The sequence below is a fragment of the Stomoxys calcitrans genome, chromosome 1 (assembly GCF_963082655.1).
Source record: "Stomoxys calcitrans chromosome 1, idStoCalc2.1, whole genome shotgun sequence".
Lineage (NCBI taxonomy): Eukaryota > Metazoa > Arthropoda > Insecta > Diptera > Muscidae > Stomoxys > Stomoxys calcitrans.
The window spans coordinates 265,205,321-265,222,128 of NC_081552.1; the positions used below are offsets into that span (position 1 = coordinate 265,205,321).

Here is a 16,808-nt window from a genome sequence, read left to right on the forward strand (position 1 = left end):
ATCTCTTCTGCTACTAGAACGATATCAAGATATGGTCCGGTTTGGACCACAATTAAATTATATGTTGGAGACCTGTGTAAAATGTCAGTCAATACGAATAAGAATTGCTCCCTTTGGGGTCTCAAGAAGTAAAATAGACGGAACGATTTATATCGGAGCTGTATAGGCTATAGACCAATTCAGATCATAGTAAACATGTATGTTGATGGCCATAAGAGGATCCGTCGCACAAAATTTCAGGCAAATGGGATAATAATTGCGACCTCTAGAGACTCAAGAAGTCAAGATCCCAGATCGGTTTGTATGGCAGCTATATCAAAACATGGACCGATTAAAACCGTACTTAACGTAAATGTTAGAAGTGCTACCAAAACACTATGTGCAAAATTTCAATAAAATCGGACAAGAATTGCGCCCTCTAGATTCTCAAGAAGTCAAGACCCCAAGATCGGTTTATATGGCAGCTATATCAAAACATGGACCGATGTAAACCATACTTAGCGTAGTTACTGGAAGTTACATCAAAACACTACGTGCAAAATATCAACAAAATCGGATATGAATTGCGTCTTCTAGAAGCTCAAGAAGTCAATACCCAAGATCGGTTTATATGGCAGCTATATCAAAACATGGACCGATTGGGCCCATTTACAATACCAACCGACCTTCACTAATAGTAAGTATTTGTGCAAAATTTTATGCGGCTAGCTTTGCTCCTTCGAATGTTAGCGTGCTTTCGACAGACGGACGGACGGACAGACAAACGGACGGACGGACATGGCTAGATCGACTTAAAATGACATGACCTAGATCGACTTAAAATGACATGACATGGGGTCTCAGACTCATATTTCAAGGTGTTACACACAGAATGACGAAATTAGTGTACCCCCATCCTGTGGTGGAGGGTATAAAAACAGTACAACCATTTTCGATGATAAAAATTTGCATTTTTATGATTAGCCCAGAAACTTATATAGCAGCCCTCGTATGTATTATTTTTATACCCACTACCGAAGGATGGGGGTATATTCAGTTTGTCATTCCGTTTGCAACACATCGAAATATCCATTTACGATCCTATAAAGTGTAGATATTCTTTATCAGCGTAAAAATCTAAGACGATTCAGACATGTCCGTCCGTCTGTCGGTCTGTCTGTTGAAATCACGCCACAGTCACATAGAGATATTGAGCTGAAATTTTGCACAGATTCTTTTTTTGTCCATAAGCAGGTAAAGTTCGAAGAAAGGCTATATCAGACCATATCTTGATATAGCCCCCATATAGACCGATCCGCCGATTTAGGGTCTTAGACCCATAAAAGCCAAATTTATTATCCGATTTTGCCGAAATTTGAAACAGTTAGTTGTGTTAGGCACTTCGACATCCTTCCTCAATTTGGCCCAGATTGGTCCAGATTTGAATATAGCTGCCATATAGACCGATCCTCCGATTTAGGGTCTTAGGCTCATAAAAGCCACATTCAGTATCCGATTTTGCTGAAATTTAGGACAGTGAGTTGTGTTAGGCCCCTCGACATACATCGTCAATTTGGCCCAGATCGGTCAAGATTTGGATATAGCTGCCATATAGACCGATCCTCCGATTTAGGGTCATAGGCCCATCAACTCCACATTTATTATCCGATTTAGCTGAAATTTGGGACAGTGAGTTGTCTTAGGTCCTTCGACATCAGTCATCAATTTGGCTCAGATAGGTCCAGATTAGGATATAGCTGCCATATAGACCGATCTTTCGATTTAGGGTTTTAGGCCCATAAAAGCCACATTTATTATCCGATTTTGCTGAAATTTGAAACAGAGAGTTATGTTAGGCCCCTCGACAACAGTTATCAATTTGGCTCAGATCGGTTCAGATTTGGATATAGCTGCCAAATAGACCGATCCTCCGATTTAGTGTCTCAGGCCCATAAAAGCCACATTTATTATCCGATTTTGCTGAAATTTGGGACAGTGAGTTGTCTAAGGCCCTTTAACAACCTTCGTCAATTTGGCCTAGATCCGTTCAGATTTGGATATAGCTGTCATAAAGACCGATCCTCCGATTTAAGGTTTTGGGCCCATAAAAGGCGCATTTATTATCCGATTCTGCTGAAATTAGGGGCAGTGAGTTGTATTAGGCCCTTCGACGTCTTTCCTCAACTTGGTCCAGATCGGTCCAGATTTGGATATGGACCGATCCTTCGATTTAGGATCTTTGGCCCATAAAAGCCACATTTAATAACCGATTTTGCTGAAATTTGGGACAGTCAGTTGTCTTAGGCCCTTCAATATCACTCGTGAATTTGGTCCAAATCGGTCCAGATTTGGATGTAGCTGCCATATAGACCGATCCTCCGATTTAGGGTCTTAGGCCCATAAAAGCCACATTTATTATCCGATTATGTTGAAATTTGGGACAGTGAGTTGCGATAGGCCCTCCGACATCCTTCATCAATTTGGCTCAGATAGGTTTAGATTTGGATATAGCTGCCATATAGACCGATCCTCCGATTTAGTGTCTTAGGCCCATGAAAGCGACATTTGTTATCCGATTTAGTTGAAATTTGGGACAATTGGTTGCGGTAGGCCCTTGGACAGCCTCCGTCAATTTGGCCCAGATCGGTTCAGATTTGGATATAGCTGCCATATAGACCGATCCTCCGATTTAGGGTCATAGACCCATAAAATGCTCATTTATTATTCGATTTTGCTGAAATTTTGAATAGTGAGTTGTATTAGGCCCTTCGACATCCTTCGTCAATTTGGCCCGGATCAGTTCAGATTTGGATATAGCTGCCATATAGACCGATCCTCCGATTTAGGGTCTTTGGCCAATAAAAGGCGCCTTTATTATCGGATTTGGGTGAAATTTGAGACAGTGAGTTGTGTTAGGCCCTTCAACATCCTTCGTTAAATTGGTTTAGATCGGTCTAGATTTGGGTATAGCTGCCATATAGACCGATCCTCCGATTTAGGGTCATAGGCCCATAAAATCCACATTTATTATTCGATTTTGCTGAAATTTTGGATAGTGAGTTGTATAAGGCCCTTCGACATCCTTCGCCAATTTGGTCCAGATCAGTCCAGATTTTGATATAGCTGCCATATAGACCGATCCTCCAATTTAGGGTCTATGGCCCATAAAAGTCACATTTATTATCCGATGTTGCTGAAATTTTGGACAGTGAGTTGTCTAAGGCCCTTCAACATCCTTCGTTAAATTGGTTTAGATCGGTCCAGATTTGGATATAGCTGCCATATAGACCGATCCTCCAATTAAGTTTCTTAGGTCCATAAAAGCTACATTTATTGTGTTAGGCCCTTCGACATGTGTTGTGTTAGGCCCTTCGACATCAGTCATCAAGGTGTGTATCCAAAGTTCGGACCGGCCGAACTTAACGCCTTTTTACTTGTTTATGAATCGAAAATCTTGGAACTCGGTTTTTTACTTCTGGGACAAAAGTGCTGTTTGAGGCCATAGTATAGGGCTTTGTTCTGTCATTTAAACTTTCTTGAGTCTATCTCGCAACCTAAGTCTAATTTTTATTTCGGGCTGACCAGTGGTTTAACGAACTAAGAACGTAAACTATTTTCTTATTTATTTTTGGATTAAAGTAATTTTCTTTCGTTTCTTCTCCCAAAAAAAAAAAAAAAAAACAAAGTGAAACTTCAATATTTCTCAATGTGCTCGTTTGGAATTTAAAAATTTTCCTTTTCTTTCGTTTTTGTTTTTGTATGACTTAAATATTCCATGCTGATTGCCATTAATTCCTATTACCTTTTTTTCTCCCCATTGAGATTCAGTCATTTGGAAACATATTTTTTTGCATTATTTATTTACTGAGTGGCGTTTCCTCTGCTTTCCGCATTTTAATTTCGCATTCAATTTTAGGCTAGATGTCCGTCCATTGGGCACACGAATGAGCACAATGCGTTCGATGCTGTCCACCAGTGTCCAGTTTAGTTTGGAATTTTTTTTTTCGTTTTTCTTTTTTTTTTAATTTTGTCCATATCCGTTTATGATTTTAATATATTTACCATTCTCTTAACGTACTGAGTTTGTATGTGTGTGTGTGTGTGTGTGTGTGTGTTTGTGTGTGTTTTTTGGGGAATTTTCCTTCGGAGTTGTTTACATAAAATCGAAAAAAAAAGATTGAATGAAATCATCATACCGTTGATTAGTTTTTATTTAAATTACCAACAAAACTCAATTGCTCACACACACACGCACACACATACACACATTTATAAAAACTCACTCTCACTCACAAAATCGATTTCCTCTTTTTCTGATTTCATTCGGCAGCACTTTCCAACGGAAATCAATTTTCAATATTTTTTTTTTTTTTTTGTTTTTGGGGAAGGCGAATATTTTCGAGTGGAAATATTTATGATGACTACAGTGGCAGTAAATTGATCAAGCCCTGCAGCAATTAAAGCATTGAAAGGGGAAATTTCAGTCAATGTTAAAAGATTTGGTGAATGAGGCGGCAATGGTGAAAGCAGCACTTGAATATCTGTTGACTTAGAGTTTAAAAACTAAAGAAATTCAAATGTTCTAAGTTCAGTCGGCACCAATTTAGGATATATCCACCAAGGATATATTCCCAATTTTGTTTATGGAGTTAAGAACCACATGAATGAATGAATATATGAATGCTTGTTAAGGGCTTAAGAAGTTTTGTTGGAGGATCGGTCAGCAAGACAGTTAAATTAGAGTAGAATGGGGGGTTATTTATTGTATAAACAAACTCACCTAGACAATTTTAGTCCCAAAGTTTTGGAAGGCAATCTATCCTTCGCTATTAACCTTATTTCTAACAAAATCGGCACAATTATAGAATCCATAAAAGAAGACATTGTGCAACTTCTTAAGATATTCAGTTAAGAAATACGCTGGCTAGCGCTTAAAAAGTTAAAATTAGGTGATGCATACATATATAAGGGAGATATACTTAAACTTTTACCTTTTTTATGAAATTTTTGTAAAATGTTGAAGGAATCGGCCAACAAATGGCCAAATTATTGCAATATTAGCCAAAATCGGATGAACATATGTAGCTTTGATGACATCCGAAATTTCGAAGCAGTTGAAAGAAGTAAAAAGGCGTTAAGTTCGGCCGGGCCGAACTTTGGATACCCACCACCTCGGGTGAATATGTAAACCACCTTTCATCAAAATCCAATGAAAAATGCATACCTTATGTCCCATAGCAGTTTCATCGAAATATGATCCCATTTGGACCAAATACTAATAAGTACAAGTCATTGTTTAATTAAGTATAGCAAAATATTGGTCTTTTTAGTAGCTAAAGCTAAAAATAAACCGATCTGAACCATATACAACATGGATGTCGAAAAGCCTAATATAAGTCAATGTATCAAATTTCAATGAAATCGGATTATAAATGCGTCTTTTTTGAGGCCAATACTTTAAATCGAGATATCGGTCTATATGGCAGCTATATGCAAATCTTGATCGATCTAAACCAAATTGCAGAATTATGTGGAGGGCCTTAACTCTCTGTCCCATATTTCAGCAACATCGGACAATAAATGCGCCTTTTATGGTCCCAAAATCTTAAATTGAGAGATAGGTCCATATGACAGCTATATCCAAATCTGGAGCGATTTGGGTCAAATTGACGCAGGATGTCAAAAAGCCTAACACAACTCTCTGTCTCAAATTTCGGCAAAATCGGATAATAAATGAGGCTTTTGGGGGCCTAAGACCCTAAATTGGAGGATCGGCCTATATGGCAGCTATATCTAAATCTAGACCGATCTGAGCCAAATTGACGACGGATGTCGAAGAGCATAACACAACTCACTGTCCCAAATTTCAGCAAAATCAGATAATAAATGTGGCTTTTATGGGCCTAAGACCCTAAATCGGAGGATCGGTCTATATGGCAGCTATATTCAAATCTGGATCGATCTCAGCTAAATTGGCGAGGATGTCGAAGGGCCTAACACAACCCAAATTCACAAATTTCAGCAAAACCGGATAATACATGTGGCTTTTATGAGCCTAGGACCCTAAATCGGAGGACCGGTCTATATGGCAGCTATATCCAAATCTGAACCGATCTGATCCAAATTGATGGAGGATGTTGAAGGGCCTAACACAACTCACTGTCTTAAATTTCAGCAAATTCGGATAATAAATGTGGCTTTTATGGGCCTAAGACCTTAAATCGGAGAATCGCTCTATATGGCGTCTATATCCAAATCTGGACCGATTTGGGCAAAACTGACGAAGAATGTCGAGGGATTTATTAAAACTTACTGTCTCAAATTTCAGCAAAATCGGGTAATAAATGTGGCTTTTATTGGCCTAACACCATAAATCGGAGGATCGGTCTATATGGCAGCAATATTCAAATCTGGATCGATCTGGGCCAAATTGACGCAGGATGTTGAAGGGCCAAACACAACTCACTGTCCCTAATTTCAGCAAAATCGGATAATAAATGTGGTTTTTATTGGCCTAAGACCCTTAATGGGAGGATCGGTCTATATGGCAGCTATATCCAAATATGAACCGATCAGGGCCAAATTAACGCAGGATGTCGAAGACCCTAGCACTACGCCCTGTCCCAAATTTCAGGAAAACCGGATAATAAATGTGGCTTTTATGAGCCTAGGACCGTAAATCGGAGGACCGGTCTATATGGGGGCTAAATCAAGATATACTCCGATATAGCCCATCTTCGAACTTAACCTGCTTATGGACAAAAAAGGATCTGTGCAAAGTTTCAGCTCAATATCACTATTTTTGAAGACTGTAGCGTGATTTCAACAGACAGACGGACCGACGGACAGACGGAAGGACATGCCTAGATCGTCTTAGATTTTTACGCTGATCAAGAATATATATACTTTATAGGGTCGGAAATGGATATTTCGATGTGTTGCAAATGGAATGATCAAATGAGTATACCTCCATCCTTCGGTGGTGGGTACAAAAAGTATATAACCTATGTTTCCTCTTTTTGATTCTACGAAACAAACAAACAAACCGAGTCTCATTTATTCATGATGAGTCATTTGCCCATTTGGGGAGTTTTTAGGGGATGGGGTGACCCCCTAGACTTCGATCTGATTTTGTGTACCAGATTCGTAATCTACTCCCGAATACCTTTCATTTAAGCCCCATATTGATATGGACGACCAATTTTTCTGTTTTTAGGAATTTTGGGGTTATGGCAACTTCCTGGGTACTTGGATCCAATTTTTAGTACCATATTCGTATTCTATTCTTCAATACCTTTCATTTGATATCCATATTGTCTTCATCGGTCCACTTGTGATTTTGGGTGGTTTTTTTGGGGTAACGGGGAGGGTCCGCCCCCTTCCGATATCAGCAAATTATAAAGCATATTTCTTTTGCCTGACCATATTCGTAATCTACTCCCGCATACCTTTCATTTGAGTCCCATATTGTCATGATTGTCAAATAAACCTATTTTAAGGGTTTTTGAGACTAGGGCGAACCTCCAGGTTCTTGGACCCAACTTTTATTATGAAATTCATACTCTACTCTTGATTACCTTTCATTTGAATCCCATATTATGCTGATCGGTCGTCTTTAATTTTTGGGTAGCACTTTTGGGATACGAGGGAGGGTCCACTCCCCTCCCGATATCAAAAAATGATATAGATGATATATCTGTGAAAATTTCGAGGTTATCGATTCAGCCGTTTTTGAGTCTATACGGAACAAATAGACAAACCGAGAAACAAACATTTTCCCGATATTTTTTGCAGTGTAGATTTGATGGTTATCAGCTTATAATACTTTCACCACTAGTGGTTGGTTTAACAATGTAAAAAAATCATTTCGGATCAAAGGCCGTAAACAAATATTAAAACTCATTTAGACTCTAGAATAGGTTAGGTTAGGTAAGAGTGGTATTACTTTATAGACTCACTTGGACAATTTTAGATCCATTGTGATACCACAGAAGCAACAGACCAAACCCTCTGGGTGGAATCGTACCCACGAGCATGCTACCAACTCGGCTACCAGGTCACCTAGGCTCTAGAAAAAGCAATCACACAAAAGTTTCCTTTTTTTGTTAATTTTCCCTTACAGTAGGTGGTAAAAGTTTTAGTTAAAACACTCATGTGTTAAAATATTTGTTAAACATATCGCATTCAACTACACTCCAACACCCCGCTGAACACACATGCACAGCACTACCACAACCACACAGATGATTTTACAGCAACTCATCAGCAAGGCACTCATACTTGCCACATTAAATGAAGGGATATGAGCAGCCAAGTTTGTGTTAAATGCCAATGATTTGAACATTTGAGTGATCATACATTAGTATTGGTGCGTATGAGTGTGGGTGTACTATATGTGAATGTGTTCACTGTAGTTTCAATGTGTTTGTGTTAATTTCATTAAAAATCAGCACATGTTTCTTCCAAAAACTTTTCATTTTCATATGAATTTTGAGTGGTTGATTGTGCGACTTGTTTATGTGTATCTTGTGTGTGTGTGTGTGTTGAAGGGTGCTTTTGAAGGAAATTTCTTTCCATATGTGAATTTAATGGCGCGTGTCTGTATGTGGGTATATGTTTGACTGGGTAATAGAAACTTATGTTTGTTTTATCCGAATATTTTAGTTAATAGTTAATTGCTGAGTGTGATAGCCGAAAAAAGGGTTACGGAAATAGCATGTGCTAATAGCATAAGGGTTCCTTCTACGACACAATACTCCCCTCAGCTTGCATGTGTAATGAGAACGTGGGGTTCGGGTAAAAGTTCAAAATTGATGATGATGTATTCTAGTCTAGTCCTTAGTCCCCACAGTAGAAATCTCATTGAGGCTCGTTACCAGACAGACAGGCAGAGGAGTATTACACCGATTCTCTAATGCGCCCAACAAGCCGTTAGGTGTATATCCATAGTAACATGGGTGGGATTGGAGTTCTCACTCTCATTTTAACCTAACCTAACATGCACCACAACACATGCATTGGAAAAAGTACGGCTTATAGACAGTGCTGTCGAGCGTGATTAATGTGGTATCATATCAAAGAGGAGTTTTTGCAATAAATTCGGTATAAATACAACATAACAACTTACGACCCTTGAAGCCTTCCCATCTAATATGGCGGATGAGTAATTCTAACCAAATTACGAAACGCCTCTCATAGTGGTTGATGTGTGTTGCGATCTCTGAATTTCCATTTTAATACCCAAAACCGAAGAATGGGCTAAAATAGAGATATTGGGCTGAAACTTTGCACAGATTCTTTTTTTCTGTCTATAAGCAGGTTAAGTTCGGAGATGGGCTATATCGGACTATATCTTGATATAGCCCCCATATAGACCGATCGGCCGATTTAGGGTCTTAGGCCCACAAAACCCACATTTAATATCCGATTTTGCTCAAATTTGGGACAGTGAATTGTCTTAGGCCCTTCGACATTTCTCTTCAATATGACCCTGATCGGTTCAGATTTGGACATAGCTGCCATACAGACCGATCCTCCGATTTAGGATCTTAGGCCCATAAAAGCCACATTTATTATCCGATTTTGCTGAAATTTGAGACAGTGGGTTGTGTTAGGCCCTTCGACATCTTTCGCCAAGTTGCCTCAGATCGGTCCAGATTTGGATATAGCTGCCATATGGACCGATCCTCCGATTTTGGGTCTTAGGCCGATAAAAGCCACATTTATTATCAGATTTTGCTGAAATTTGGGACAGTGAGTTGTGTTAGGCTCTTCGACATCCTTCTTCCAGATCGATCTAGGTTTCGATATAGCTGCCATATAGATCGATCCTCCGATTTAGGGTCTTAGGCCCATAAAAGCCACATTTATTATCCGATTTTGCTATAATTTGGAACGGTGAGTTGTGTTAGGCCCTTCAACGTCCCTCGTCAATTTGGCTCAGATCGATCCAGATTTGATTATAGCAGCCATATAGACCGATCTCTCGATTTAAGGTTTTGGGCCCATAAAAGGCGCATTTATTGTCCGATGTCGCCGAAATTTGGGCCAGTGAGTTAATTTAAGCCCCTCGATGTATTATTGCAATATGGCACATATCGGGTTAGATTTGGATATAACTGCCATACAGACCGATCTCTCGATTTAAGGTTTTGGGCCCATAAAAGGGGCTTTTATTGTCCGGTGCTGCCGAAATTTGGGACAACGAGTTAAGTTAAGCCCCTCCACATATTTCTGCAATATGTTACAGATCGGTTCAGATTTGGATATAGCTGCCAGATAGACCGATCTCTCAATTTAAGATTTTGGGCCTATAAAAGGGGCATTTATTGTCCAATTTCGCGGAAATTTGGGACAGATAGCTGTGTTAGAACCTTCGACATCTTGCTTGAGTTTGGCCCAGATCGGTCCAGATTTGATTATTGCAGCCATACAGACCGATCTCTCAATATAAGGTTTTGGGTCCATAAAAGCCTCATTTATTGTCCGATGTCACCGAAATTTGGGACAGTGAGATGTCTTAGGCTCTTCAACATTTTTTTTTTTTTCAAAAATACACTCAGTGCAAATTTGCAAATTTTGCCCATGAACATTCCACTAAGGAACAGGGGAAAACTTCTAACACATCAATGAGTGCAGTCCGATTTAAGTTTTAAGCTCAATGATTTTTTATAGCCGAGTCCGAACGGCGTGCCACAGTGCGACACCTCTTTGAAGAGAAGTTTTACATGGCATAGTACCTCACAAATATTGCCCGCATTAGGAGGGGAACCCCACCGCTGAAATTTTTTTTTGATGGTCTCACCAGGATTCATACCCAGGCTTTCAGCGTCATAGGCGGACATGCTAACCTCTGCGCTACGGTGGCTTCCACTCAGTGAAAAAAATGAAATGAAGATGTTTCCACAGATTTTTTCACTATATTAATACCCTACACCACCACTGTGATACAGGGTATTATAGATTTGTGCATTTGTTTGCAACGCTAAGAAGGGGAGGAGCTAGACCCATCGATAAGTATACGGATGGGCTTAGAATCACTTCCTGATTCGATTTAGCTATATCCGTCTGCCCGTCTGTCTGTCTGTCCTTGTAATCAAGTTACAGGTCGCATTTGTTGTCCGATTTTTTCAAAATTTTGTATAAGTGTCTTTTTTGGTCCGAGGACGAACGCTTTTGATTTAAAAAAAATCGGTCTAGATTTAGATATAGCTCCCATATATAACTTTCATCTGATATGCCCTTTTAAAGCTGTAGAAGCCCCAATTTGGGTCCGATCCTTACAAATTTTGGCACGAAGTGTTTCGCGTGACGTCCCAATAAGTGTGCAGAATATCATCTAAATCGGTTCAGATTTAGATATAGCTCCCATATATAGCTTTCGGCCGATTTGACCTATAAACGCTGCAGAAGGCACAATTTTGGGCCCTCCTTACAAAATTTGGCATAAAGGGCTTTTTGTTGCGTTCCAATATAATCATAATCGGATCAGATTTATATATAGTTCCCATATATATCTTTCATCCGATTTGACCTATTTAGGCTGTAGAAGGCACAATTTTGATCCGATCTTTACAAAATTAGGCACGAAGTGCTTTTTGTGACGTCCCAATATGTGTGAAAAATTTCATATATAGCGGTTCAGATTTATATATAGCTTCCATATATAACTTACGTCCGATTTGACCTATTAAGGCTGTAGAAGGCACAATTTTGGTCCGATCATTCCAAAAATTGGTATGGAGCGTTTTGTTCAAGGTCCTCATATGTGTGCAAAGTTCCATAAAAATCGGTCCAGGTTTAGATATAGCTCCCATAGGCACAATTTTGGTCCGATCTTTACAATATTTGGAAAGAAGTGGTTTTTGTAACATCCCAATATGTGTGCAAAATTTCATCATAATCGGATCAGATTTATATGTAGCTCCCATATATATCTTTCATTCGACAATGTCTTTTAAGGCTGTAGCAGGCACAATTTTGGTCCGATCATTCCAAAATTTGTCATGGAGTGTTTTATTCAACGTTCTCATATGTGTGCAAAGTTCCATTAAAATCGGTTCACATTTAGATATAGCTTCCATATATATTTTTCATCCGATATGGCCTTTTAAAGCTTTAGAAGCCATAATTTTGTTCCGATCTTTACAAAATTCGGCATGGGGCGTTTTATTCAAAGTCCTCTAAAATATGCAAAGTTTCATAAAAATCGGTCCAGATTTAGATATAGCTCCCATATATATTTTTCATCCGATATGGCCTTTTAAAGCTTTAGAAGCCACAATTTTGGTTCGATCTTTACAAAATTTGGCATGGAGCGTTTTATTCGACGCCCCCATAGGTGTGCAAAATTTCATAAAAATCGGTCTTGATTTAGATATAGCTCCTATATATATTTTCCATCCGTTATGGCCTTTTATGGCTGTAGAAGCCACAATTTTGGTCCGATTTCTACAAAATTTTTCATGAGATGGTTTAATTGACATTATAATACCTGTGCAAAATTTCATCAAAATCGATTTAGATAAAACTCCCCTATATATCTTTTATGCGTTTCGACTTTTAAGGCTGTAGAAGCCACAAATTTCGTACCATCGTAAGAAAATCAATATTTCAATAGGTATGCAAAACTAAAGTCTGACTAAATTTGGATATTAGTGCTATCTATAAAAAGTATTACATATATTCGGTGGTGTAGGGTGTAATATAGTCGGCTCTGCCCGACTTTTGCCTATCCTTACTGGTTTTTATATGAAGTTTGACATTAAAAACTGAACTTTATGACCCCCTATAGCTCAAACTATGAAATTTGATTTCCATAACGATCGTTCCCTAACCTGATAAAGCTCCTATATAAACCAATCTGATGATTTTACTTCTTTGATTTGGTCTTCGCTTGGAATGTTGGGTTATGTTATGAGTTTCAAAATTTATGATCCGAGCTGGTCCATAACTCAGCGAAGCCCCAGTGTGAAATAGTTTTCTAATGAACAACAGAGTTCAGTTTTAATCCCGATTGGATGAAATTCTCCTTTGGGACTTCCACATCGAGATTGATCTTAATGAGTTCATATGTAAAGAGTTCTTCTTCTTTCCATATTTTGAAGATTGCCCCCAAAAAGTTTTTTAAATACCCCCTGGTTTTTTTTGCTCGATTTGCTGTTTACTTTACTAAGACCTACAAACTTTCTTTGTGGGGTTTCGCACATTCAATTTGCTATATGTTGGCCAACATGTCCTAAATGTGATGTGTGTTTGGTGTTTTGTGTCGAATCATTTTGAAAAGTCATGCCATTAATTTATTAATCCTTTAAGTTTTATGCTTCGAATCAATTAATTAGATTTTCCTACAAGCATCTCTCAAAAACATTCCTGCCCTTCACAAAGCCGAAAGAAAGACACGTGACCCTTTAAAAGGAAATCTCTCCTATTGTGTGGGCAGTTTTCCAATTGTGGTGCTTTAATTCTTAATGAGATATTTTAAAGGAAACTTTTTGGTTACATAATAAAAGATTCTAATGAAAATTGTTATGGCTTTCCACATGTTTCTTGGCCATAGTTTGAGAATATATTAGACATGGCATGGCTCTATTGATGGTCTTACCAAAACTATGCATTGAGGAAATTCTATTATTTTTAGATAATTTTTATGTGGTGGGTTCAATTCTATATGGTTTTCTTGCTTCACAAATAGAAAGTCAATTTGATTTTGTTTTCTATTGAATAAAAATTAATCGAGACTTTACTTTAATTGGCTATGACAGAATATTTGTCCCATTGCCCGAACGAACGAACGCTCATTCCAAAATCTCTGACACCAAGTTTCAAGGTGTCTCCCACCACTTGATCTTTCAATCGGGGTTTTGGTCTTCCCGGTTTAAGCGTACCACCGTGTTTGCCTTCAAAAGACTTCTTTGCTGGAGCTTCTTCATCCATTCTGACAGCATGACCTAGCCAACGCAGTCGTTGTATTTTGAAGCTATCGTAGCTATGCTATCGTCGTCATACAGCTCGTGGTTCATACGTCGCCTATATTCTCCATTAACGCAAGGATCTTCCTCTCGAAGAATCTTTCTCCCAAACACTCCAAGTACTGCCTCATATGCTCTCACAAATACCCATGCTTCAGAACCATATACCAGCACGGGTAGTATCAGTGTCTTGTAAAGTGTAATCTTCGTCTGTCGAGAGGTGGCCTTGTTTCTAAACTGCTTATTTAGTCCAAAGTAGCATCTGTTCGCTAAATCTCAAAACTGATGTCATTCGTTTCGGTTACGGCGGTGCCGAGGTAGAAAAAGTTGCTGACTATCTCATTTGTGGTGATTCCCAACTTTCTCCATTTTCTTTATCTGCTCGGTTGTGCAAGACTTTTTGGAAGTTGAAACCATCCATTTCGTCTTATCTCCATTTACGGCCAGACCCATTTTCACTGACTCTCTTTCGATTCTTTCAAAGGCTGCAGTTACTGCTTCCGGTGACCGACCTATGATGATGCCGATGTCGTCGGCATAGGCGAGTAGCATGTGTTCTCTTGTGATAAGTATGCCATACCTATTCACATCTGCATCTCGTTTAATCTTCTCCAGCAGGATATTAAAGAGATCACACGATAGGCTGTCTCCTTGTCTGAAACCTCGTTTGGTATTAAATGGTTCGGAGAGATTTTTTGCTATTCTTACAGAGGAACGCGTATCAGCAAGTGTCACCCTGCTGAGTTTTATTAATTTTGAAGGGATACCAAACTCAGACATGGCTTGAAATACCTTTGAACGTAAAGGAGTATCGAAAGCGGCTTTGTAGTCAACAAAGAGATGGTAGGTGTTGATTTGTCCTTTTCGTGTCTTTTCCAGGATTTGGTGCAGTATGAATATCTGGTCTATGGTGGATTTATCAGGTCTAAAGTCGCACTGATAGGGCCCAATTATCTCATTGACTTTAGGTTTAAATCGTTCACACATTACGCTCGAGAGTATCTTGTATGCGATGGGCAGGAGACTTATTCCTCTGTAGTTGGCACATTCCGTCTTGTCTCCTTTCTTGTGTACGGGATATATGCTGAGGTTTCAATCGTCGGGTATGCGTTTTTCTAGCCAGATCGTGTAGACAAGCTGATGCATAAGCCTTATCAGCGTGTCGTCTTGGGTCTTAAAAAAATCAGCTGGTAACCCGTCGGCTCCTGCTGCCTTGTTGTTCTTCAGTTGTGTCAATTGACTATGTGTCACTACTTGAACCTCATTCTGACTACGATTTAAGCACTCTATACCATCATCAGGGATTGGTTTTGCAGTATCCTCTTCGCCGCCATCATCGGACACCAGCAGTTGGGTAAAATATTCATTCCATATCGTCAGCACGCTATCTGTAGCTGTTACCAGATTTCCTTCTATGTTTCTGCAGGAGAATGTGCCTGTAGCAAAGCCATCGGTTTGATTCTTTGGTAGAATTTCCAGACTTCATTCTGACTTGCACATCTCAATTCGCTAACACTTGCGTCCTTTTTTTCTTGCTGAGGAATGTACGTTATTGCCCTCCACCATAAGATGGGGGGTACACTAATTACGCCATTCCGTTTGTAACACCTCGAAATATGCATCTAAGATCCCATAAAATATATATACATATATATATTCCTGATCGTCACGACAATTTATTTTCCAAATTTCCAAATATGACAAGAATGGTTTAAATCAGTCCATATCCCGATGTAGACGCCATATATTACTCGATTAGCCTGAAATTTTAGGAGGTGGTGTTTTTCGATGACTGGTGACTAGACATGCCCGTCCGTCTGTCCGACTGTCTGTTGAAATCACGCTGCAGTCTTTAAAAATAGAGATATTGAGCTGAAACTTTTCACAGATTCTTTTTTTGTTCATAAGCATGTTAAGTTTGAAGATGGGCTCTATCGGAGTAAATCTTGATATAGCCTCCATATAGACCGATCCGCCGATTTAGGGTCTTAGGCCCATTATAGCCACATTTATTACCCGATTTTGATGAAATTTGCGACAGTGAGTTGTGTTAAGCCCTCCGACATCCTTCGTCAATTTGGCTCAGATCGGTCCAGATTTGGATATAGCTGCCATATAGACGGATCCTCTGATTTAGGGTCTTAGGCCCATAAAAGCCACATATATTGTCCGATTTTGCTGAAATTTGGGACAGTGAGTTGTGTCAGGCCCTTCGACATTCTTACTCAGTTTGGCCCAGATCGGTTCAGATTTTGATATTGCTGCCATATAGACCGATCTCACGATTTATTGCTTTGGGCCAATAAAAGGCGCATTTATTGCCCTATGCCGCCGAAATTTGGGACAGTGAGTTATGTCAGGCCCTTCGACATTCTTACTCAGTTTGGCCGAGATCGATTCAGATTTGGATATAGCTGCCATATAGACCAATCCACCGATTTAGGGTCTTAGGCATATAAAAGCCACATTTATTTACCGATTTTGATGAAATTTGCGACAGTGAGTTGTGTTAGGCCCTTCCACATCATTCTTCAAGTTGTCTCTGATGGGTTCAAATTTGGATATAGCTACCATATAGACCGATCTCTCGATAGAAGGCTTTGGGCCAATAAATGGCGCATTTATTGTGTGATGTCTTCGAAATTTGGGACAGTGAGTTGTGTTGGGCCCCTCGACATCCTTCTTTAATTTGGCTCTGATCGGTTCAGATTTGGATATAGCTGCCATATTGAAAGGTCCGCCGATTTAGGGTCTTTGGCCCATAAAAGCCACATTTATTGTCCGATTTTGCTGAAATTTGGGACAGTATAGCTGCCATATAGACCGTTCTCTCGATTGAAGGCTTTGGGCTAATAAAAG

General features: G+C 39.3%; 1 protein-coding gene across 5 annotated transcripts in view; it reads left to right on the plus strand.

Annotated features, from left to right (window-relative positions):
* LOC106091469 (RNA-binding protein Musashi homolog Rbp6) overlaps positions 1 to 16,808 on the plus strand; it is a 1,151,181-nt gene that overhangs the window by 361,731 nt on the left and 772,642 nt on the right. The gene's annotated exons all lie outside the window — the stretch shown is intronic.